Consider the following 25753-nt stretch of genomic DNA (forward strand, 5'->3'; position numbering starts at 1 on the left):
TTATTTATTTAACAAGCTAGGATACACATCAGTTTATATGACACAATATTCAATGTCATATATAAGACAGGTACAATGTGATTCCCATATGTTTAATACAATTTCCAAATGAATAATACTTGTGATTCTTTTTTCTTTACTAGAGATTATCCTAAAAGATTAGCATTGAGAATTAGTATTATTCTGGCTAAGAAGATCAGAGTGCCAAGAAGTCAAGAGGACAAGCAAGAAAAATATGGTGTTTCTTAAAAAAAACAGCTGTTATTGTTGAGAAACTCAGTTTGATTGATTGATTGATTCAATGTTTTTTATTTTTTTATCTATTTTACTATATTCAGAACACGGCGGCAAAATGTTTTAATGAAATGCGTAGATTTCAATACTAAGCTTTAAAACAATGTTATTGTCTAGAATTTGCCAGTTTGAATCCCGATGTCACCACCATCAATGTCCACAAGTTCAAGAGACTAAAACTGGCCATGTTATCGGAGTAGGAGGGCTGGTATACTTTCCCTCCCTGGTCATTCACAGCAAAACAAACCAATGAATTTCCGCACATCATCAATAAAACAAGATCGAAACTCAAATGTGGTTAAAACTTTTAAGACAAGTTTGTAGCTTAAGCTTAAGACCATTGGTTACTACAATAACTCCATTTTACATTATACATGAAGCAAAAACTTTAAACTTAACCTCTAGAGCTAAATGAGACACACTCAGCACTAATAATATATATTTTTTTGCCGATTTGTTCAAGGCTAAATTTAAAGCTTTAAGTTTCACTTACATTATACATCATGTACATTAGCCTAGTAGCGCCGGTTCAAGTAAAAGCAGATGCAGCAGACACCAAATGTCTCGGCATAATAACTACAATCGGTGTTAAATCGATTTCTTCTTCCCAACCTGTTCATTTTAAACACTTAAACACCACGTATTATTATTATTTTTTCTTTCTGTCTTCATGATAATTAGTCCTAACGAGGTTCACATTAAATTCAAATAATTTAGCAAATAAATAATCTTCAAAATAATTGTCCTCATTTGAAACTTAATAAATAAATATTGAATTAATATGCATATGTTCATCATTAAGTAAAATTTGTTTTGTAATTGGTAGAAATAATCAATCACTAATTATTTCAATTTTGAAAAAAATTCAATAAAACATCATTTTCAAATCTGTTATACTTTCACAGTCAAACTAAAACGTCTCCAGTCCACCAGCTGTAATGCAATATTAAAATATTAAAATGTCAAACTTTTCTGCTTGGAGTGCTTCTTGCTAAACAGAAAATGGCCCAGAGAATAGCGAGCTAATGCAGAACAGCATTACATAACCAATATAGCAAACCTGTAGATAAATATTTGAATTATGTAAGGTGCATGGACACTGTGGCTGATTAGAAACGAAAAAACTTCAAGTGGTCCGTTTATTCCTGTGCTGCAGTGATGGGTTGAAGACCATATGTTCGGTTTTACATAACTAATCAGACTCCACACTCTCCTGAGCGAGAATCCAATAGCCACTGTCACGTTATGTTTACAACACTGTAAATCTGCAGTCTGGAAAGAGGAGAGAGAGAGAGAGAGAGAGAGAGAGAGAGAGAGAGAGAGAGAGAGAGAGAGAGAGAGAACTAAATGTCAGATTCTATTAATGTAATATTTTTAAGTGCAAACATGGTTTTAAAGTTAATAGCAAAAACACTCTACATTTCTATACAAAGAAGCATAAACAAAATGTAAATCAAATATCCTGCATCTGTTTGTGTAACTAAATTGCCAATATGCAGATTGGAAAGTAACACATTACATTCGCTCGCGTTACTGTAATTAGGTAGTGTTTTAATTTCTAATTTTACTTTTACTTAAGTATGTTCTTTTAAGTATTGTACTTAACTACATTTTAAATCAGATCCATTGGAGTAAAATAATAATAATAATAATAATGCAAGGGAAAAAAAACACACCTTGAAACCTATCTCACTGATTGTTCGATGAGTGGAGAAAAAACGTTAAACTCACAGGAAAGATAAGAAAAACAGACGCCAGTGATTCAGACCAAGCTGAAAGTGTTGTATCGAAATTTGTTGGTGTTTACTGTCAGAATTCTTAATCTGCATTTGCGATTTCTCTCATTATAATAGACGCCATTATAACAGATGTTATTTATTGACTTCACATTTTACATTTTATTTGATACATTTTTGTAATTGCACTCTCATTTGTAAAGGTGTTCCTTCAATCAAGTAGTTTACATCCACTTGTTAAAAATAAGCATTAAAAATAAGTTACTTTTTACTGAGTACATTTTAAATGAGATACTTTTTACTTTTTCTTTACTTAAATACTTCCGTAAAATTTAATTGAACAGTAATAGTAACTTTTACTTAAGTAGAAAATTGTTCCACCTTTGCCAATATGTGCATATATTTCTGGCAGATTGGGAAAACAATTAGTTTTGTTATATTGTTCTGGAACATTCTTGAACTGAAAGTATTTTCCCAGGCCACCATACATCTACACAATAAAGACAAAATGGACATTTGTGCTCAAAGGTGTTAGTAGAGTCAGGTACTGATGTAGGTGAGGTAAGGAAGCCTGGGGTGCAAAGTTATAATTCATCCCAAAGGTGTTCAATTGTTTTTAGATCAGAGCTCTATAGCAGGAGATCTTCCACTCCTGTCAGGAACAGAGTGAAATAAACTAAATGCAGGATGTCGAAGGATGATTTTGAACATCATCATGATTTTCTTTAATAAGACGAGGCAGGGGAATGCAGACTATCCAAAATGGAAAGCACATGAAACAAAAACTTACGAGCACTTGGAAATACTAAAAGTCGAAACTAAAGGCATTGAGTGTCTGGGGATGAAGGAGAGCACTGGGAAAATGGCCTGAAAATCGAGAGAGAAGTCCGCAATTAGTCAGAGATCCAAGAGTCGTCAAAAACAAAGAATCCGAGTCCAAGGGGCAAAGGCGCGAGTCCGAGAAAAAATGGAGATCCAAAACTGAAAACAAAGAAATATGAAAGGGAAAAAACGAGAGCTGGAAGGTCTCGAAAAAGCAGGGAGCTGACGAGACAATCTGGCAGGGAACACAGGGAATTGGTGTCTCTTTAGACCGCAGGAAGATGCTCTCCTAGTTCAAGTGTCTGGAAAATTTGATGCTACAATGCATCCAAAGACATCCTATACAATTGTGTGCCTCCAACTTTTTTTTTTCCCGTTTGGGAAAAGAACCACATTTGGCTGGAAAAGTCAGGTGGTCAGAACAATACTTTTATCCATATAATTCATGTTGAATATTGACCTGTATATGAACTAGTGAAGTAGTATATAAATAATACTTTATTTATAATTGTAATAAAGTTCAAATGCATAAAATCCATTTCTCTTGACCGTTCACATGTTTATCAGCACCTGACAAAATCACATGGGAGGCATGTTAAATATGTTGTAAGGAAAGCGAGTAAATTGTGTGCATTGGGACAAAAAGAGTGTGGAAAAAACGTGCATGATGTGCAGAAGGAGGGAAAAAAGTGCTTTTAAGTCCTTAAGTGATTGTCTCCCCAGTGTAATGGGCTGATGGTCAGTAAAACAAAACCTATTGGGAGGAAAAATTGTGTGGAGAAAAGCTGATTTCTCCATCTGGACGGTGAAAAGCCATTAGTGAGGCGATCAGGTGGTTACGCCTCCTTTCTCCTCCATTAAAGAAGTGCACTCAGGCTTCCCTTTGCTTTCCTTTACTCCTCTTTCTGCAGCCTTCACCATAAAGACAACGCTGAAGTCTGACCTTATATTTACAACAGCCGCAGTGCTCAGTGGTGCTGCAACAGGATTTAGTCCCTTTATGAGTGTGTGTGTGTGTGTGTGTGAGAAAGAGATGCCTGAAGTTGTGACAAACAGTAGCATGTATATGTTGTATTCACTGAATAAACAAAAACACGTACGTGTATGTATCTGCATAATTCTTGACCCAAAAGGCCAGAAGTGTTTAGCTATCATCAGCATTCTCTCTCTGCTTTTCCGCTAATAACCCTCACTCCATCTTTCCATTAAAAAGCTCTTTCAGGAAATAAAGGAGCGTTTCTGGCTTGCTAGCTCACGGATTTTCAGACCTTTTTTCCACCGACCTCGTATATCTCAGATATCAACAGAGGAATATTTAATGACCCGCAGGCTATGATCGATGACCATGCTTAATAAGACCACGGAGAATAGTGCACAATTGTGTTTTTTCCCCTTTCTTTACTTTTAAAGAGCAAAACTTTGCTATCTAAACCCGTTGCACCATGTTTCATTGATATGGCATGAGTAGAGACAGCAAAGGGGCTGTTAGCACAAATCATAACACTGTTTTCGTCTCACTGGCTTAGAATAAATGAATATATCTATTTTATTGCGCAGAGCAGAGCGTAATCGAGCTTCCGAGCCACATCCGAGTCCTGCAGAGTCGGATACAACATCTTACATTACTCTAGTGTTGCTGATGGCCGATGTGGAATGTCTTGCGCCAGTTCTAAATGAATTCGTTATGCAAAGTGTTACTAAGGACAAAGACGTTTCAAAAGTAGGAGATCATCTAAATGGACCACGTTAGTGTTATTCTTGGTATTATCTGTCCGAGCTGTTTTAGTGCTGCATGTGGTTTGTACTGTATGTAAAGGGGGATTGGTCATAGTTTGGCAACTGTCAGAAAAATCTCAACAAATAACAGAAGGAAAAAAAAGGTTGCTTTCTGGAGTATGATAGTGCAGTTGCTACAAGATTACAGCAGCTCCTGTCAGGTCATATCAATACAGAATACAAAACTCTCCAAAGACAAGACATTTCAATGTCATGTTTGAATATATACTGTATATATAAAAATGTAAAAAGAAAGAAACTTTTAATAAATATCTATTTTGTAGGTTTATTGATCCAAAATAATTGTATAAATTATATATATATATATATATATATATATATATATATATATATATATATATATATATATATATATATATACACACCTTCTCATTCAAAGAGTTTTCTTTATTTTCATGACTATGAAAATTGTAGATTCACACTGAAGGCATCAAAACTATGAATTAACACATGTGGAATTATATATGGAATTATATACGTAACAAAAAAGTGTGAAACAACTGAAAAATGTCATATTCTAGGTTCTTCAAAGTAGCCACCTTTTGCTTTGATTACTGCTTTGCACACTCTTGGCATTCTCTTGATGAGCTTCAAGAGGTAGTCACCTGAAATGGTCTTCCAACAGTCTTGAAGGAGTTCCCCGAGAGATGCTTGGCACTTGTTGGCCCTTTTGCCTTCACTCTGCGGTCCAGCTCACCCCTAAACCATCTCGATTGGGTTCAGGTCCGGTGACTGTGGAGGCCAGGTCATCTGGCGCAGCACCCTATCACTCTCCTTCTTGGTCAAATAGCCCTTGATGCCTTCAGTGTGACTCTACAATTTTTATAGACATGAAAATAAAGAAAACTCTTTGAATGAGAAGGTGTGTCCAAACTTTTGGTCTGTACTGTGTTTATATATATATTATTTTTTTAAATATGTGGAATGTGTGGACATTTTCTTGAGGCCAAACAGACTGAACACCTCGAAACACAAACGTTTTCTTGTTAAACTATAAACGTTCCATGATACAAAGCAGTAGAGTATCTAGTTCTCTGTATTGAGATGTGAAATGTATCACTTCTCAAGCTTGACCCTTTTAGATTAAAGTACTCAATTGGGCATTTTGTTTTACTACTCAGTACAATTGAGAGGCCACATGGCTGTTTAATCCTCTCTGTTCACTACTAACCACTTTATTTAGATGTAGATCTTATTTAGATCTTCACGACAATGCAATGTACTTGTTAATCCTTAGTCCTGAAGTCCAACAGAGCAGATAAGAAACCTGATCTTTGTTGATATTGTCAGATGTGTCCAGGCTGTGATACAATTTAGAGACAGACGTTTTGTCACTAAAGGACAGACGTACAGTAGGCTGCCAGAAATTAGATTACCTTTTAATGACTTCTGCTGGAAAGGGGGAAAAATGAGTGACTTCTGGAAATCAAATTACGGTAAATGCCTTATTCTTTGAGTCCCAGGGCCCAGATATAGGGGATAAAGTCATTGACTCAGCATCACGGTGGCAGGGAGGAGCAAGCAAGGAGAAATTACACTGCACACCATCGCAAAACCACTCTCAAAATAACCTTTTAATGGATGGCTATGTGAATTCCCAGAACATAAATAACAGAACAAAATATATTCTTTGTCCCAAAAAATATGAACAATTTCTATTTGATAAATAGTTATATTATATATTTATATTTATATTATATATTTATATACAGAGAGGATTAAACAGCCATGTGGCCTCTCAATTGTACTGAGTAGTAAAACAAAATGCCCAATTGAGTACTTTAATCTAAAAGGGTCAAGCTTGAGAAGTGATACATTTCACATCTCAATACAGAGAACTAGATACTCTACTGCTTTGTATCATGGAACGTTTATAGTTTAACAAGAAAACGTTTGTGTTTCGAGGTGTTCAGTCTGTTTGGCCTCAAGAAAATGTCCACACATTCCACATATTTAAAAAAATAATATATATATATAAACACAGTACAGACCAAAAGTTTGTACACACCTCCTCATTCAAAGAGTTTTCTTTATTTTCATGACTATGAAAATTGTAGAGTCACACTGAAGGCATCAAGGGCTATTTGACCAAGAAGGAGAGTGATGGGGTGCTGCGCCAGATGACCTGGCCTCCACAGTCACCGGACCTGAACCCAATCGAGATGGTTTAGGGGTGAGCTGGACCGCAGAGTGAAGGCAAAAGGGCCAACAAGTACCAAGCATCTCTCGGGGAACTCCTTCAAGACTGTTGGAAGAGCATTTCAGGTGACTACCTCTTGAAGCTCATCAAGAGAATGCCAAGAGTGTGCAAAGCAGTAATCAAAGCAAAAGGTGGCTACTTTGAAGAACCTAGAATATGACATTTTTCAGTTGTTTTACACTTTTTTGTTATGTATATAATTCCATATATAATACCACGTGTTAATTCATAGTTTTGATGCCTTCTGTGTGAATCTACAATTTTCATAGTCATGAAAATAAAGAAAACTCTCGAATGAGAAGGTGTGTCCAAACTTTTGGTCTGTACTGTATATAATATACATTATATATATTGAATAAATATTTAAAAACATATTTTCCTTCTCTATAGTTTCAGGAAATTGTTTTTTTTTTTTTTTTTTTGTAAAACCTACAGTACGTTAAAGCAAAGTAACATTATCCAATACAAGCTATAAAATAAAAAAGGAACATTTCAGCCCACTGTATATTCATTATATTTAACTTCTTTTATTGGTTTTCCTTTACAGTCTTACAAACACATTCCTCTCCCCCCACTCCATACCACTGTGTATTCAGATTAATGTCAATTATGTTTTAACTCATTTCCTGCTTATGATTATTTTTTTTGCAGAATGTTAATGAACATACAGAGAATATTATGACTAGCATGCAGCTTTATCTCCTTTCAGTAATTCTCATAAATGAGCCCATGATGTGATGAAAAGGAGTTTAATGACTATGTACATTAGGCTTTTGTTTGTTAAATTGTTTGTATAACGGGTATTTTAGCGATAGAAATGTTACAAATGATAATCATCATCGACTTAATTACTATTCTTATCGTAATCATTCTTTTTGACACGTATTATTCAATCCTATATCCAGCACAAGATCATATTTCCGAGTATAAATTCGACTGACACGTCCTTGAACAGTGATAAATGTGATTGAGTGCCACAGAGGAAATAAAGATGGATTAACCTGATTAATCCAGTTAGTTTATTACAAATGGCAAATCCACTCTAGTTTTTGAGTGCTTTTTCGAACAATCCCGAACACGAACAAACGGAGCTCCAGTTTTTGATTCATTATCCAGGAACATCATTTTGACAAATAATAGGAAGAATATAAAGTTTGAGAAGGAAAACATGCTCTGATTAAAATCGTTCCTTTGTCCTGAACAAGGTTTAGTCAACAGGGTTCGATTTGCTAAAACAAAGTTCATTGAAAATATTTTGATCTTCTGATTAAAATGACTTTACCTTCTACTAAATGGTACATGAAAAGAAGATTAAAACACACATCAAGAGGAAATTACAAGGTAAAAAAGTCCAAAGTCAGCATTTTGTTTGACACGTATCGCAATTATAGATTTGGGGGCGGAGTTTTCTACTGTATGTTTGTACAAAATTATTATATGCATTATAAATACATATCAGGTTCGCAAAAAATATGTTCAATGAAGATTTCATTTAAAAGGACATTATTAACACCAATAATCTTTTTAAATTTCCAGTACCTTTCCCATCTTAAAAGTAAGAACTAAAACCCTGCTGTAATAGAAAAAAATTATAATATCATATTGATGTAATTTGAGCGGGTGAAAAAGGAGTTACAGTTTATTGGACTAAAACAGCACAGACTGAATATAATGGTACTATAATACCAAAGCTATTTGCCAACAACTGCAGTTAAATATCTGTAAAAAAAATCACATAATTCTATTTTGTATCAGTTTATAGTTAACAGCTTCAGCAGAAGTTATCACTTATGTTATTGCAGCTATAAATAGTTATTTTCTCAACAGCATCTTTTTTCCACATTCTTGAAGAAAAAACAATGTTATGTTACTGAGAAAGTGCAGGTACTCTGTACTGATGCTGGATACTCCTTCCATAAATTGTAAAACAACTCCTTACAAAAAAAACATCAACACTATATCACCATTTATACACTTTTCTTTAGAAATATCAGCAGGATTTTCTAAAATTGTTCAATTTTCTCCATTGAGAACTCAATCCACAGCATTTGCAACCCACATGGCCTAAAGACATGGCCGCCATGGACTACAACTCCTGAAACACAAACACATTCAGACACTTACAGTCCTCCAGCTTGTAATGAGACACATCTATTCACAATTACATAAACACTGCCTTGTTGACCATTAAAAGGACATTCATTCATAGGGACAAACTTACAATTATAAGGAACGAACTTCTATATAAATACTTTTATTATTGTTTAATCTGTGTAAAGTTGCTTTGAGACAATGTCCATTGTTTAAAGTGCTACACAATTAAAATGAATTAAATTGAATAAAACATTGCAAAGCAAAATAGCTCTGTATGTTTAATTCTCAGACTTTACCAAGTCATGCTTGCAATCTTGCAGTGAGCGTTTCTTCTGATAATAGTTACATGTCTCTGGATCCTCTTGAATATGTTGTTTGCTGACTCTTGACTCTTTATCTAATTTGGACTTTGCATTTTGGATTTGTTTACAGTAAATACTGCCTAAAGTGCAGTTGCATCTGTTCGAGCTTTTATGATATGACAGCCTAACATGATGTGGAGCATCTGTCACAAATTCCTCTCGGTGTGCTGTTTCTGTATAAACAATAGCGTACAAGAACAAGCACATCAATATAAACCTGTTGTTTCTAATAATGCCTTCACAGTACCTCTTTACTATGTGCTTTACACTACTACTACTAAAAATAACTAACAGTACTAATAATACTGTCAGAGCTGCTGGTATAGGAAATTACCCAACTACTATCGAATCAATTGTTTATCAGCACTGTGGTATAAAAAATAAAGAATATGGTTGATTTATAGTGAGTTTAGACTGTAAAACACTGATCTTGCTTGCATATGGCAGAAGTTAAACTTCACTGTAGAACATCCAGGCTGCTTTTATGGATCTTAACACCATTTTCTCTTCATTTTGTCATTTCCTAGTTTTTATCGATCATACAGCAGAGGCTTATCACAATAAATTTTTATATGTTGTTTATATGATGATGTTAGATATGATGAGTGCATTCCCAAACATTGTATGATAGTGTTAGAAAAAAATAAAACAGTTATCTAAATCTAATCACCTTTAAAATCCAATGTGTGAATGTGACTAAAATGTAATAAAATTTACTCAAATTTAATAAGAAGTAGTTGGGTAATTTCCTATACCAGCATTGATTCAAGAATGTATATGCTGTAATATAAGGCCTATGCTTAACTTTTTTTACACACTATATTTACAAAAGTATTGGGTCACCTGGTCGTAAGTACGGTATGTGATTTTTGAGCATCGCATTCCACATTTAGTCCTAATTTGCTCTTATAATTTCCTCCACTCTTCTGGGAAAATCTTCCACTAGATTTTTGAGTTTGCTTATGGATATTTGTGTTCATCAGCCACAAGGGTATTACAAAAGGCAGGTACTGATGTAGGTGAGGAACTTGGGGTGCAGTCAGTGTTCAAATTTATCCCAAAGGTGTTTAGTAGGGTTAAGATCAGAGCTCTATAGCAGGCCACGACATCTTTCTCTCCAAAGCATGTAAACCAGATCTTCACGGAGCTCACTTTGTGCACAGGGGTATTGCCATGCTGGAACAGGTTTGGGTTTCCAAGTTCAAGTGAATGCAAAATTGTAAACACTTTTCTATTTAATACCACATCCACATCCTAGTGGCTCCAACAGCTACTAATACATTTATAATCTGTTAAAAAAAGATTACATGTAACCGAATTAGACTGTTAGTCTTACTGGCCTTTTATAGAATAATGTTCAGTAAAGTGGCGATGTATAAAAATAATATTTTTTTTTTCTCTGACTTTCCGTTTTCCTATTCTATTACATTTATGGCAAACTGAGATTTTTTTTATGTGTTGCATCATAACTCGGAATATGACATACAAATATTCAGTGGTAGCACAAGTGCCCCTCTTACATTTAATGTTCTGGAACAACCAACAAAACAAGTTCATTGTTGTTCATTTATGTGACAGTGGATATAAACCATTGTTCCATCACAACCCCCTATTTTTTTTGCATCTCTTTAAAGTGAACAAAACATACAATGCATCTTGTCTTGCCTGTCCCGAAGACTTTCCCATAGAGGTCAACCGTAGTTACAGTTTTACTTTTGACTGTTACTGGAGACTCCTTCCAAATATTTAAATAAAGTCTCCTTACAGAAAAAGTTTCTTCATCCGTTTATGCATATCTGTCATTCAAGTTTTTGTGTCAGTTGTTGCTCTGACTATTAATACAGAATGCCAGAAAAAAAGGAATTGCATTAGTGTGTAAATAATGATCAGTCCTTCCTAATAGACTCTGGAAAGGTCATGTTGAGGGGATTAGGATACTCTCAGGTTACGTTGAGTTCATGCCCATGTGTCATAGCTCATTGTGGTAATTAGGGACTCATATTTCTATCTCATCTATACACGATTCCATTATAATGACATTAATGGGAACGACTCAAGCCCACAATCGATAAATGGATGATGCAACCAGGCCACAGCATGACCACATTCTGATATAACATACAGCAGGAACAAACTGGAAATCTGTTTATGATGCTATGGTTTTATGTTCTTAACCTACTGTATGATGGCATTTTGCGTAGATTGTATTGTACATGTATTAATTTGCATATTTTGCACAACGCCAGCTAGGAAGTATAAGAATGTGAGTATTCAATTAACCAATCATGTGGCAGTATTGCAATGGTAAAACATTTATTCTTTTTTTTTTATTTTAATCATTTTCTTATTCCATTTACTCTATAGCTGTTTTATGACAATGTTTACGGTTTATCGTGAGGAAAACGATGTCACTCAGTGACTCTGACTCATGGCATGATGGTTTAGCACCTAATATCTGTCGGCAGAATTGTCTTAGTGATGTAATAGAAAAGTTAGAGGACATTAGCCAAAACGTTTTAAGATAACATTTACGCCATTTGGCCAACGCCCTTTTCCAGAGCGACTTACCTTATTTATACAACTGAGCACTTCATTAAAGGACCTTGTTCAAGGGCCCAATAGAATCAACATGTTGGTGCTGGGATTTTAACTTACAATCTTTTGATCAGAAATCAAGTGTTTTAACCACTGAGCTACCACTTATCACATAACAGAGTGCATAACAGGAAGGCTGGAGAAACTCAATAACCACTCTTTACAGCTCTGGTACACATAAAAGCATCTCTGAATGCCAACATGTCAAACACTGAAGTGGAAATTAAGAACAAAAGCAGAAGTTTAGTCGATGTCTCATATTAATACATATACCCAGTTAATAAATTATTTGAGTTCTCATCCTGATAAATATTTTCATGCATTCACACAAGAGCTATACATATATGTATAATTTAGCATAAAAAAGTATGCAAAAATATTGCTTTTTTTTTTTTTTACAGGATTTTACAAACCGAGTGATGGAGATTCTGCCCCAATGACTAGAAGGTCGTGAGTTCAAATCCCAGCATGATTAGAGCACCCCTGCTGGGCAGTTCTGTAAAGTCTCAACATAAAAGTGTCTAGCAAACATCTAATAATTTTGCTATGGTTATTATCTTTAATCCGTTTTGTACAATGTTCTAAATGAGCTCACAAGATATTTTTGCTTTTATGCCGACATAACGAGATAAATATCAGCTAGAAAACGTGCTGAAACGTAATATTGCTTTGAGAGGTAATATATTTGAGACCTGAGAAGTGATCACTGAGTGCCATCACATCTGCACTTTACTTAATCTGTTTATGTGTTTTCTATGCCCACTATGGTAACCACAATCAGTTAAGGGTAATGAGAATGGCACTAATAGCTATGTGCAATTTAGATAATTCTGCATGCAACAGGATACTCATTATTTTATGTTCACGCTTGAAATGTTCAAAATCACCCATATAATATTTGATAAAAAATGGAGGAAATGTCCTACTTGAACATGAATCATTATATCACACAAAACGCCGACCTCTGTTGCCTTTCTTCTATCTATCTCGATTTATATTTTTTTATATTTCTTGTTTGCATGGGACAAGTTTTTCAACATTTGAATAAAAATACTTTGCTATAAAGTCTAAAAGAAGTAGGTCACTAGTGCATTGATATGCAGTGAACAGTAGATCAGAACAGCCAGGTGCAAAAATGTCTCTGAGATCCTCTTGTAACTCAATACTTATTGACAGTGTAAAAGTTATCGATTGAAAAAGACAAAATCAAGAAAAAAGGAGTGTCAAATATAATATTGCAATGACTGTAATATTCGGTAAGCACATGGAGGCGTGTAAGTGTAAGTGAAATTATTCTGCCGAGATCATCTGTGCCTAAAGACACACCATAATTATGCTCTGATATTCTCCAACCCTAAAGTTCCTTCAAAATGGAAAGGAAATTAAAAAAAAAAACTTGTTCTGGGGATATTGTTCTTTTTTCATGGGCAATTGTTAATCTTAATTAGAATCATAAAACACTTTATAAATGCCCTGACAGAAGAATTCAAATGTGATATTTCTCCCCACTCTGTTTTTCCGTAGTGTTCTGTTTTTCAGGAAATCCAATCGAACAAACACAGAATGTGTAAGTAATGAAGGGGAACAATGTCATTTTTTTTTTTTTTAAGATTTTAATATAAATTATTTTTTTAATAATACACTATATGGATAAAAGTATTGGTACATCTGGCTTTTCCAGCCATATGTGGTTCTGTAACAGCTGTAAGCTGTAAACACAATTGTACAGGACGTCTCTCGATACTGAAGTATGATATTTTCCCTACACTTGAACTAGGACACCCAAACCTGTTCCAGCATGGCAATACCCCCTGTGTCAAGTCAAGTCAAGTCAAGTCAAGTTTATTTCTATAGCGCTTTTCACAGCAGACATTGTCTCAAAGCAGTTTTACAGAAATCAACAGTCAAGGTGAATGGTGTACATTTATCCCTTGATGATCAATCCATGGTGACTGTGGCAAGGAAAAACTCCCTTAGATGGTATGCGGAAGAAACCTTGAGAGGAACCAGACTCAAAAGGGGAACCCATCTTCATTTGGGTGACATCAAGAGTTTGATCATAAATCTTTCAACAATACAGAACACTGGAGAGTGAGAACTAACATGAGCACTGGAGTATAAGATTATAAGTAAATGTTCTTTCTACAGTCTTTGGTATAAAAGTAGGAGCTACTGAGCTCAACATTTGTGATCATCACAGATCCAGCATCAGCTTCTCCATGCCAGAGCCTTTAAACACTCCAGGAGGTCCAATGTCAAAACTCCACACATGTAGTGGGATCCAATTGTACAAAGCCAGCTCCATGTAAATATGCTTGTGTTAGAGTGAAAGATCTCCTGCCATAGAGCTCTGACCTCAACCCTATTAAACACCGATTGGATGAACGTGAACACTGACTGCACATCAGGCCTCCTCACCTCACCTACACTGAATGAGAACAAATCTCCACAAGCGCAATCCAAAATCTAGTGGAACATTTTCACAGTGAAGTGGGGGATATTATAACAGCAGATGTAGAGTCAATATGAAATGGAATCTTATGGTCAGGTGTCCAGAAACTTTTGTCTATACAGTGTATCAGAATAAGTTAGACAAAACAATGGGAACGCAAAAAGGCTATTTATGAAGCTCACAGTGTAACAATACTGTGTAAGGCATTCATAGATTTGACTGACTAAACTACATAAGGAAAATATTTTGTGTAGCACTGACTTCAATTATTTTTTTATTTATTCATTTAAATGAAAAGGCTTCATGAAACGGAGGTATGAGTCACTCATCCTGCTCACATTATAAACACCACTATATATGACAACAAAAGTATGATTTATATAATAGATACAACTCACAAGGGAAAATGCAAAAATAAAGCAAAATGTCTACATGAAATTGAATGTGATGATATTATGTTTATTGATCGCTGATCTTGTGTTAGGGATAAATACATTTGATTGACTTTTTTTTTTTAAGTTTAAATAGATTTTAAAAAGAGTAATAATTATTTGTTCGTAAGAGACAAAATGAAAGGGGGCACAAGACACAGCTTCAATCAATCTCATGTTAATCTTGAGTAGCTGTTGAGTAGTATTGCATCCTTAATTTCTTTAAAGAGACTTCAGTTTAATCAGATTTCTGAATAAAATGTACAGCTTTACGCTTCTACACGCTGTGACGTCACTATATATTAAATGGGAACAAAGGTTTTATAGTCTTAAATGAACTCTGGCGAACAATCAGATCCAGCTGTACATATGATCTAGAATATCTAGATATGATCTAGAATCGAATTCTGAGTCTAAAATTGAACTTCGAGAATGACAGCGGCAATGCCGACTTCAGCAAAACGTGTCTATATGGTAAGCACTAAACAAGGTTCGCATTCAAAAACACACTTCTTTGAAAATGTTCTTCTCGAGCAAGTCCTGTGCAGTGCTTTGACGACTTCTATAAAATAATGAAGCACGGTGATGGGTGCGCATGTGTGCGCACAATCTTCATGAAGAAGTTCCCATACAAGGAATTCCACCCCTCGTGACATCATGAAGGGCCATACTCGAAAAAAAAAAAAAACGTTCCGAAACGTACACTCCTTCTGGGTTCGTATATTTGGCACGTAAATACACGACACAGTCATACACCCAAATCGTTATTTTTTTCTTTTTTTTTACTTTGGCCACATTTAGTATGAGAATCCAACACTTTAAATGTGTAAAATAACTCAGAATGCATTAAAAAGTATTCCCACCCCCTGAAGAACAGAGCTGAAAGCAGAACAAGATTTCTTGACCAGAATATTTACAATCTCTGCAAACACACCAAGGGGTCTTTTCAGTATTGCAGTAGCAATATGTATGCAAAAATGATACAGAGTGGCTAATGAATGTGTGTCTGAATGGCATGTTTAACTGAGACAAAAGCCTCCTGCGATGTCCACAACAGAAATAAAGTGTCTCGGTTATAAGAGCGCGCAAAGGAAGTGGCAGTGAGATGAAAGTAAATCGTGTCTGCTAAATACTCTACCTGTGTTTTGTTTACCGTCATGCAGAGTTAACCACAGGAGGTAGCATTAAAGGCATCTTTTATTATTTTTATTTCTCACATTGCTTCCCACCCAAAACCAACAGCATTGTTTTGTTTATTCCATAAGGGTCTTCTGCACACTGGGAGTTGTTTGCATTTTGTGAAAGTGACACAAGGGGGTTCGAGTTGTTTTTGGTCTTAAGCAAGCTGTTTGGACTATTATGCAATGGTATGTCATAATTGCAAACAAAAAATTTGCACCAGAAAGAAATTCTTGTGAGTTTTGTATAAGGAAGTATAAAGAAGAATAAGGTAGTATAAGGAAGACGCAAACACACACACACACACACACACACACACACACAACAAATAAGAAAAATATCCATATAATAAAAGCTTCATTTTAAAATGTGTGAGAATTGTAGAATACTGACTTCATGTGTCATCATGTCTTTTTTTTTCCTACATGTAAACATATGACTAATATGTGATTATGCTTTGACATGTTATACCTTAATACTGACCTGACATCATGTTTTCATGTAATAAAACCACATGGTAAAAAAGTCACATGCCCTACATGTGAGAAAAATGAATGCAAATGAACAACGTGTTTATATCACAGATGAAAACTAATTTATGAATGAATAAATACATGATTGATGTGTGTGGGTGTAAATTCACTACATGTGAAAATGGGAACAGAATCGACAGTCATGTTTAATCATGAATGGAGATGCGCATGAGCTTACACTGTCACGGTTTCGGGCAAGTTTAGGAAGTGGAAATCTATCTTTAAACTATAAATCATTTCAGCTTATCAGTTATCAGAAAACATTTACTGTCCGCTAACACGTAAGTGCAAACAAATGGCATCCGAAGAGCAAAATTGCTTCTAAATAAAATTACTACAGTCGAAATGGAAAAAGCTGTTTGCTAGGAAATCTACAGAGAACAACCATTTCGTTTCCATCTGTCCACACTAGGGTTATGTTGTCGGATTTAATCCCATTTACTTCAAACACTTAGCCAGATCTAAACATAAGATCAGTTTTACATTGCAAATTCTACAGCCAAGGACATAAACCTTAGCGAAAGCAAAGAATCGTTTCCAAGTTCCACGGTATTGAAATGAAACAAGAGGCAAATGGAATCTGGGGATTTTATTTAATATCTGACACAAAATACTTTATTATCCTCAATTTGGGCTGGATGTAATAGACATGGAAGAAGGGAATTGCTTTTTTGGAGCCTGAAACAAGCACAACAGTGAAATAATAGATCTCTCATGGTCCACTGATTTTCTGTAGTTAGAGCGTAAAGCATCAAATTAGGACCTAGCTGTTATATTTTCTGACTTTTTCCAAAACTATTACTTTAATGAGGTCGAATAAACATGTGGAACAACTTTTGTTCTGATGCACTTTATATTATAAACACTGTTACTCACAATGTGGTTCGATCCCATTGCATTTACAATATTGAATGTAACTGTAAATGGATCAAATGTACATCATTAATATTTTTTTTAAAGAAATGTCTAATATTGGCACCTGGGTGTAACAAGACACCTCAGAACATACTGATGTTGAAAGATTTGAGGTGGTGACAGGAACTTCGCTTTATGTTGTTGATTATTGTTCTTTAACATGATGCCACTACGAGTTTATATGTTCCATGTGTTTGAAGATAAATGTCTTTCCCACACACAAACCCCATCAGCCGGTCTGTGAAAATATTTTCAATATGAAGCTGGTCGGTAGCATACAAAAGGTTGGAGACACATGGTCTAAATTAGTAATGAGTGCTGAGAATAAACATCAATAGCTACAGTGGGGAAATGTCACTAGTGTTCCCATTAGGTGTGCAGGAGACTTCTTTTGGGCCAAATCCCTTTAGATTATTAACTGTATCTATCCAGCACATTAAACACTGCTTTACAGAATTAGAGCTTTGCAGAACAAGAAATAAAATTGGTGAATTATGAGTTTGTGTGTGTGTGTGTGTGTGTGTGTGTGTGTGTGTGTGTGTGTGTGTGTGGCGTAGTTCAAGACTCTTGCTCTATTGTTGTCCTAGTTCACGCACATGTGCATTCATCCACTTGTATTTGTCTAAAGCTGGTATTAAAACAGCAAGTCTAAACACTCTTTTCTTTTCTTCCAAACCCATTTTTGCCTGAACCACCCGCACCACCTACCACCACTATCCTACCACCTCTGGCTTTTACACTGTGTGGGTTCTGGCACTCGTACCGGGCACGAATGCCGCAAGGTTATTCGTCATCCAGTGAAGCTTTAGGCTGATAATTTAGTTGGGAGGAGATCGAAAGCTTTGTGTTTGGATTTATTCTTGGAAGGAGTGTCTAGTGTCACTGCTATGTAACAATCAGAGGCAAAACTGTACCTTTAGTTTTTGTACCATGAAAATGTACAGTACTTATAAAACATGGACATATAAATATATGTTTTACTCATTTACTCAAATCTCTTTTAGCTATTAACTGAGGTCGGGGCACCGTTAGTTGATTGCTGGAAATATCGCTAGAGGCAAAAATCCATACAGCTAGTTTTTCCGGCTTCCAGTCCGCTTTCATTACGAGAGCGGCCTCTAGAGGCGAATCAATGACGGCACATGCGGTTTGTTTTACACGTGAGACTGCGTGTTGCACGGAGAGGGTTACGTTTCTTATTTCTTATTTATTAATTATCTAATTATATTTATTGATGAATATACTCATTTATTTGCTTTAGCACATTTTAATGATTCAGGACTGAGAGTTTAGTGTATATTGCATATAAGCCTGCTTACTTAAAAAAAGGCATCAATGGTATTTTAAGTTCTAATATCTGACCCAAATAGGACTTTTGCCAAATAAACAGTGTCTGATGCCATAAAATGAGTTCCCTGATTTAATTTGCCTCGGCCTAAACCGGAAAGCGTGCAACATTACCCTCACAAAGATATTCAGGATAAGGCTTCCATTTAGAAATTACATGTAACCGATGCCAAGCTGGACTGCAGAGCTTTGGCTGCGGTGACGAGCCGAATCATGAGACATTGCATAACTAATACGACCTGATGAGCCATTTTATAAAAATTGAACAGCATTCCAAGAAGGGCTCCAAAAAAAAAGCAGCTCAGTGGTTTATTACTCATAACCAGATTGATGTTTCCATCACTTTGTCTGCCATAATGTGTGGGGTGGTGTGTATCCTTGGGGGTGAATATGACTGACAGCTACATTTAATAGGCCTAACCATGCCCTGACATATATCACTATTACGTATGCATCTGTCCGCAGTCTTCGATTAAAAGATCGTAGATCAGGCAGTGTGCGTTTGGGATGATGTAACCTGCAGGACCACAGTAATAGTAGGAGTCAAGCCCACTCTGTCAATCATGGTGATGAGATTAAAGGAGGTCATAAGTGAGGTCATATATCTAATCTTATGGGCAGGCGTGCTGAACTCGACCCTTAAATGCTCAGTTCAAAAGGACATTCATGCAGCTGTCAGCTGTTACTCAAAAGATTCAGTATGTTTAATTATTAGCAATATAAAGGCTGAGGTAAGCAAAAACACCAGTGTAAACAGAATTTACTTTAATTCCAATGAATAAATTAAGCATTTTATTTATTTATTTATTTTACTTTTCTAGGGTGTTCATGTAAATAAATAAATGAATATATATGACTGAATAAAGGAATGACAGATGCTTAAGATCACGGTTTTGGTAATGCGGCACCAATTTCTTTAAAAAAAATCTGCAAATATTTTTGTCTCTGTTTGCCCGAGTCAAACACATTGCTGATAACAATGCGAATAGACGACCTACTGATGGCCCTTCTGCCATTAAACAAACAAAAGGAAGGATGGGATGTATCTGGCTTATCTGAAAGTGCCGCAATGAAAAATGATAACGTAGCCACAGCGTGTACAATTTCAAGTGCAGTGATAGTAACCATGGTCTGAAGGCAATATGTCCACTAGGATTTATTTTCAGCAGGAGTGGCGGACAGCTTTGAGATTTAGAACAGGACAAAGCAATAGATTTGGTGAATACGGCTCTCGGTAAGACGTACCACTGGGGTTTTTTGTTTAGACTCACTTTCTAGAGTCTCTAGTAAAGAAGAAACCATAAAATTGAACATAACTTTAAACAAATACAAATGATATGTTTTCAATTTCGAGTAATCAATCAATTAATCAATTTGCTTATCATTACATCCGCATTGATGATTATTTTAATTCTTTGAGTATCATTTAAGATTAGCAGACTACATAGACAAATATTGTGCTTTGTAAATTACATAATCATGATCCATACATAAAACATTTGTATGGGAAAAATGATACATATACTGTATATGGACAAAAGTATTGGGACACATGACTTTTTCAGCCATACATTATGTGGTTCGTCCCCTAACTTTTAGCACATAGGTGCAGGCAGGTATATTTGCAATTGTATAGGATGTCTTTTTGGATGCAGTAGCCTAATATCTTTCCTTCAATTAAACTTAGAGACCCAAATCCATTTCATTATGACAACAAAACCAGCTCCATAAAGATGTATTTTACATGGGTTGGAATGAAGATCTTTTATGGTATAGAGCCCTGACCTCAACCCGATTAAACACCTTTGGGAGGAATGTAAACACTGACTGCACCATAGGCATCCTCACCTCACCTTCATCAGCACCTGACTTTAATAATACCCTTGTGACTAAATGAGAACAAATCTCCACACTCCAAATTCTGGCGAAACATCTTCCCAGAAGAGCGGAGGTTATTAAAAGGGCAAATGAAGACTAAATGTGGGAATTAGATATTCAAAAAGCTGATACGGATCTTGCAGTCAACTTATGTTCATATAATGTATATTGGAACATTTAATAAATGTTGATTTTTTTTTTTTTGCTAAAGTTTTACCAAAAACTCCAGCTAGGGAAGTATTGAGGTGTTTGAGACCAAATGAAAGGGTCTTGATGGTGCTTGTGATTGGTGTGCGTGTAATTTCCTGCGTGCTAAGTCATTTCCTGTGGTTCAGTGTGAAGGTGATTGGCACTCTGTCTTTGTCATACGGTGAAGTAAAATACAACCACACACATAAAGAGAGAGCAACGAGGCTGCCATCTAGTGCTTTATGGTCTAGTTAGGTGTGTGTGTGTGTGTGTGTGTGTGTGTGTGTGCGATATTCCAGACACACTAAATAAGCAAACACTAGCGAATAAATCAGGATATGTGTGAGAACACGATTGCAGTACTATTTTGCTCCTGTAAATCTTAGGAATACACTTTTGTAAGAATACACAATTTGTTTTAAATGAAAACATGGCTCATGCATTTTGACATTCAATTGTGCCAACACATCAGTCTTTAATCAGTGTGGATGTGAATATAATATTGAGCTAACCGGGTTGTATTTTAAACGTGTCCTCGCCAGTCAACAAAAAGTAATACATTAAATATATAAATAATATGCACTTTTCTATTTCCAGTGACCTTCGGATTATAAATCTCTAGTTTATAATGGTGAGTGTGTGCAGGTAGGTGGATTTAAAGAGCTGAAATGCTCATTTTTTACAAGCTATACGATGACTCATGAAAAATAATGTTTTTTTCGTACAAAAGATTCCAATGATTATCTTTCAAGGTAAACCCGAGTGCCGTTATAGTGGGCTATGCTGGGCTAAACTGCTGTTCTCTAAATGACCCATACAACACCAGCTAACTCTAGTTATTTAAACGTTTCTGAACATGCTCTGACCTTTCTGTTGTCATGCGTCCTGCTGAAAGGTTTTAGAATTGAACGATTTTGTTTCCAACCATTCAGTCCAAGCTTTCCCACGGATGTCCCAGTCACTTACATATCCAGGTTGATGTGATTTGATTTAAGATGTAATCAGTGGCACATGGACTCCAAACGTCCTCCTCAGACATGAATATGTTTGTGTCTGTCTGGTCCCTGATCTGATCTTTCAGCTACTGGGTCAGCACCATGAGATAATATGGCACCTGTACTCGCAAACACACAGCTGGCAGTAGACAGATGTTTGGCTGGACGAAACAGATAATACTTTCTGATTTGTTCCAGAGGATGCTTGCTTATGCTTGTAGCAAATTGGGTAAGGGCTTCCATGTGCTCCAAGGAGAGGTGAATATGAGTCCCATGAAGTAGGATAACACTGGCTAACCTCTTGGATTAACATTGTTAAAAACCAAACATAGTGACACTCAGAAAAATGCTATCAGCTTTCAAGCAGGAAAAAAAATTGTCAAAGCTAAAATTATCTGAAAAAATTTCTAATGGACGGGCTGAAGAAATCGTAGGAATTCCATATGGACAGGTTGAAGAACTTGTAGAAATTTCTCTCACACGGTTTAGTTACATTTGTCCAATAAGAGGGAAGCATCACTGCAAATCAGTGCAAAGTTCTTCTCCTAAATATCCGGACACTAAAACAGAAGCCTAAATATTGAACCCTTATGCAGAGGCAGATCAAGTTCTCTGGAAGAAAATTCCACAGAGATGCTCATGTTCATTGTTGGCTTCCCTCTGAGAACGCTGGATTTTGGTATAGCACAATGATGCTGGAAGACACTTAAGTACATGACTTCATCAGAGAGCATCAGTGCTTTGTATACAGTATGCCAGTCAGCATGTAGGAATGGATATTCCACCATTTAAATATCTGCATAACAAATATGCTAGTGGACATCATTCCTGTATATGCAAGACTTTTTTTTATATAAACATAATATATATATATAATATATATACAGAACTTCTAAACCGGTGTTGCTACTTGGCTGATTTAACAGAATCCGGCTTACTAATATAATCAACATAGACATACTTATGAACTTTTGTCCTGCAGGAAGTAACTATCTTTGGGTGTATGAAGTGATTGCTGCGGACATATTCATCTAGCGATCCGGTGTCTAGAGCCCCAGGAGTGTGTGCTCTGGAGTCTTATTTATACTGACAGTGCTAACACATTACACCTTCAGCTAAATAGCAAAAATGCAAATGCAAACCGAAAACTGTCTGGGGATCTGGACAGCAGAAGGCACATCATGTGTTGGTCAGAAGATGTTGATTCATATAAAGCTGCATCTATGAAAGCAGTTCTAGCTGCAAGATGAATCATAGGTTTATATTCATGTGCTCATTCTAAAAACTTCAAAAACCTTCCACAGGGATTATACAACACAACACCCCCAAAAAATGATTCTTTTTGGTCACTAGCTGTTTTTTGGAAGGAGTCTCCAGTGTTAACACATTGTACAATTTAGAGAAGACACTGTAACTTTTCTGAAACAGAAAACTAGACTCACTAGACTGTGCTTTGTGGTTATTCAGAAAAATGGCCAGCTGCACTAGTTTAACATCAACAGAGCAAAAAGAGAGAGAACAAAGAGCAAATGATCAGTTCGCACACATTCAACAACATTGAATGCTATTATAAATGGATAAATCGATTTGTTCCTTCCTTAATAAAAAATAGTTTCTAATCATCTTCACTCTTTCACTCAGGAAGAGGACTCTTTACAGCTCCATAGCATGTTAAGTACTAAGCAGTGGGTGTCTTATTAAACCAGGCCATTCCTTTACAGCAATATAATTTTTAAATGAATGACTGTAAAATGGGAAATTTTGACCCAAACAGGAAAAGGGTTAAATTAGGAATGCATGAAACTGTTTTAATACTGACATTAAAATTCGATAGATTTCATTTTGATGACCAGCAAACCGAATGATAACATAATTGTTCACAGAAAAGGCTGGACAAAGAGAAATAAGGACGGTTGGATAGATGAGGTGAGTTCACAAAAATGCAGTAGCTCATGTGTTTCCATTTAAATCCAAGGGTCATTTGCACTGTGTTATCGAGGCCGTTTATTCTCCATAAGTCATGACAAGAAGACTTTGTGTCCCATGAGTAAAACTATAAAAATACCCATTTTGGTTAAAACAACTAAAGTTTTCTATAATTACATAATGATGAAAAAAGGACAAAACATAAGTGGTCTCATATAGTAATAGTTTAGTGAACATTTGTTATTGAAAAAAGGTAATGCTTGTTGAGAAAAATGGTTCTTTAAGCATACTGTACTAAACACAATGAGAAGAAACTCTAAGACAAAGGGTTTTTTCCACATAATTATTTAAGGAGAGAAAACAATGAATGTGAAACCCTTTCCATGCTAAAACATTTTCTCAAAGCATAAGAAGCTAACCAGAGGTCGGCCATCGGTTTTGTAGAGTTGTGAATGCTGGCACTATCGGCTATCGGCAAAAATCCATACCAATAGTTTTTCCGGGTTGCGTTATACAAGTTGAGAGCGGCCTCTAGAGACGGATTAATGAAAGCTTGTTTATTTAAAGTGCCTTTTTTTTTTATTCATTTTGGATGTACAGTGGAACCTCGGGTTACGAATTTAATTCGTTCCGGTACTTTATTCGTAACCTGAAAAGTTCGTATCCCGATACAAATTTCCCCATAATAATGAACAGAAACTTCGGTAATTCGTTCTGGACAACCAAAAATATTACTTAAATAAAAATAAAGCCAATATTCACTAATATTATTTACTTTTAACATGTTATATTAAAATCATACCACATAAAAACATACAAAAGAGGAAAAGATCTTTACCGGTACTTTCCTTTGAGAAGACTCGCTGCAGGAGGCGGCGTTCGTAGAAGGGGAGGAGGGAGAGTTATTGTTTGGAAGGAGAATCTTATTATATTATATTATTATATATTATTATATATTATATTATAGAATATTAAAGACAGTGTTATTAACATGAACGCTGAGACAATTGTTGCATTAGAGGAAAATGAGAGCTGTTTCTTTAAGGCTACTATCAGTTGGTATTGAAGTCCAGAGTGAAATTCATTATGGGTATTGTACTGGAAAAGACTGTAACCCTGCTAATCTATCTTCATAAAAACAAGTAAAGTGGTTATGCATCGGCTAATGTTGTCCATCTCATCATTCCACGAGCATGAACTAACGAGTTGTTACGCTGCCGCCGGAAAAGTTCAAGCGGATAAGTAACACGATGCTCTCGCTAGGGACACAGGACGCTAACTGATGTGACGAGCTGCGTGGATAGAGCAAAAACAACCAACTTGCCTGTGATTTTTTGGTGAGCGACGTTCGTATCCCGATATATTGTTCGTAACCAGGGGCAAAAATTTTGATGAACTGCGATTCGTAACCTGAATTATACGTATGCCGGGGCGTTCGTAACCCGAGGTTCCACTGTACCTGTTTTAATTTACGTGGAGTGTTACTTTTTGTTTCAGTTTGAATGCATGTCTTATTTTCCTCAATATTTATTAATATAATTAATATATTCATAGTTATTGCATTAAGCATATTTTCATGATTCAGTACTGTTATTTTTATTTTTAATTGTTATAAGTTTAGTACTATTTTAGCTGTATCTATTTCAAAACTATCAGTCAATTATCGATTAATCGGTTATCGGCAAATAAGATCCAACCTAGCTATCACTATTGGTAATTGCTATTTTCCAATCCCTACTAAAAATCTCAAAAAAAATCTTTATTCTGGGGCCACTCGCATGAGCACCTTGCTTCGGAGAAGTTATACACACTTTCACACACACACTCATTTTCATTCATTTTTAGGGGCATTTGAAGGTTACCATTTCATCTACAACACACAGACAGTAACACACACAGAACAATAACCAAGCCTCCGATTATGCTATTTCGAGGTGTGATTTTATCCAGAATCATTAGAATGTCCTTAAAGTCTACATGCCATCGGAATGAATTGTAAGTAACTTTA

At 35.7% G+C, this 25753-nt stretch overlaps 1 long non-coding RNA gene across 1 annotated transcript in view; it reads right to left on the reverse strand.

Annotated features, from left to right (window-relative positions):
* Positions 1-293: 293 nt before the first annotated feature.
* Positions 294-25753, reverse strand: part of LOC124376074 — a 30791-nt gene continuing 5331 nt past the window's right edge. Inside the window, exon 2 of the long non-coding RNA XR_006923769.1 lies at positions 294-1566. This is a non-coding gene — a long non-coding RNA (uncharacterized LOC124376074). The remainder of the gene's footprint in view (positions 1567-25753) is intronic.

The sequence above is a fragment of the Silurus meridionalis genome, chromosome 2 (assembly GCF_014805685.1).
Source record: "Silurus meridionalis isolate SWU-2019-XX chromosome 2, ASM1480568v1, whole genome shotgun sequence".
In the NCBI taxonomy this organism is placed as follows: domain Eukaryota; kingdom Metazoa; phylum Chordata; class Actinopteri; order Siluriformes; family Siluridae; genus Silurus; species Silurus meridionalis.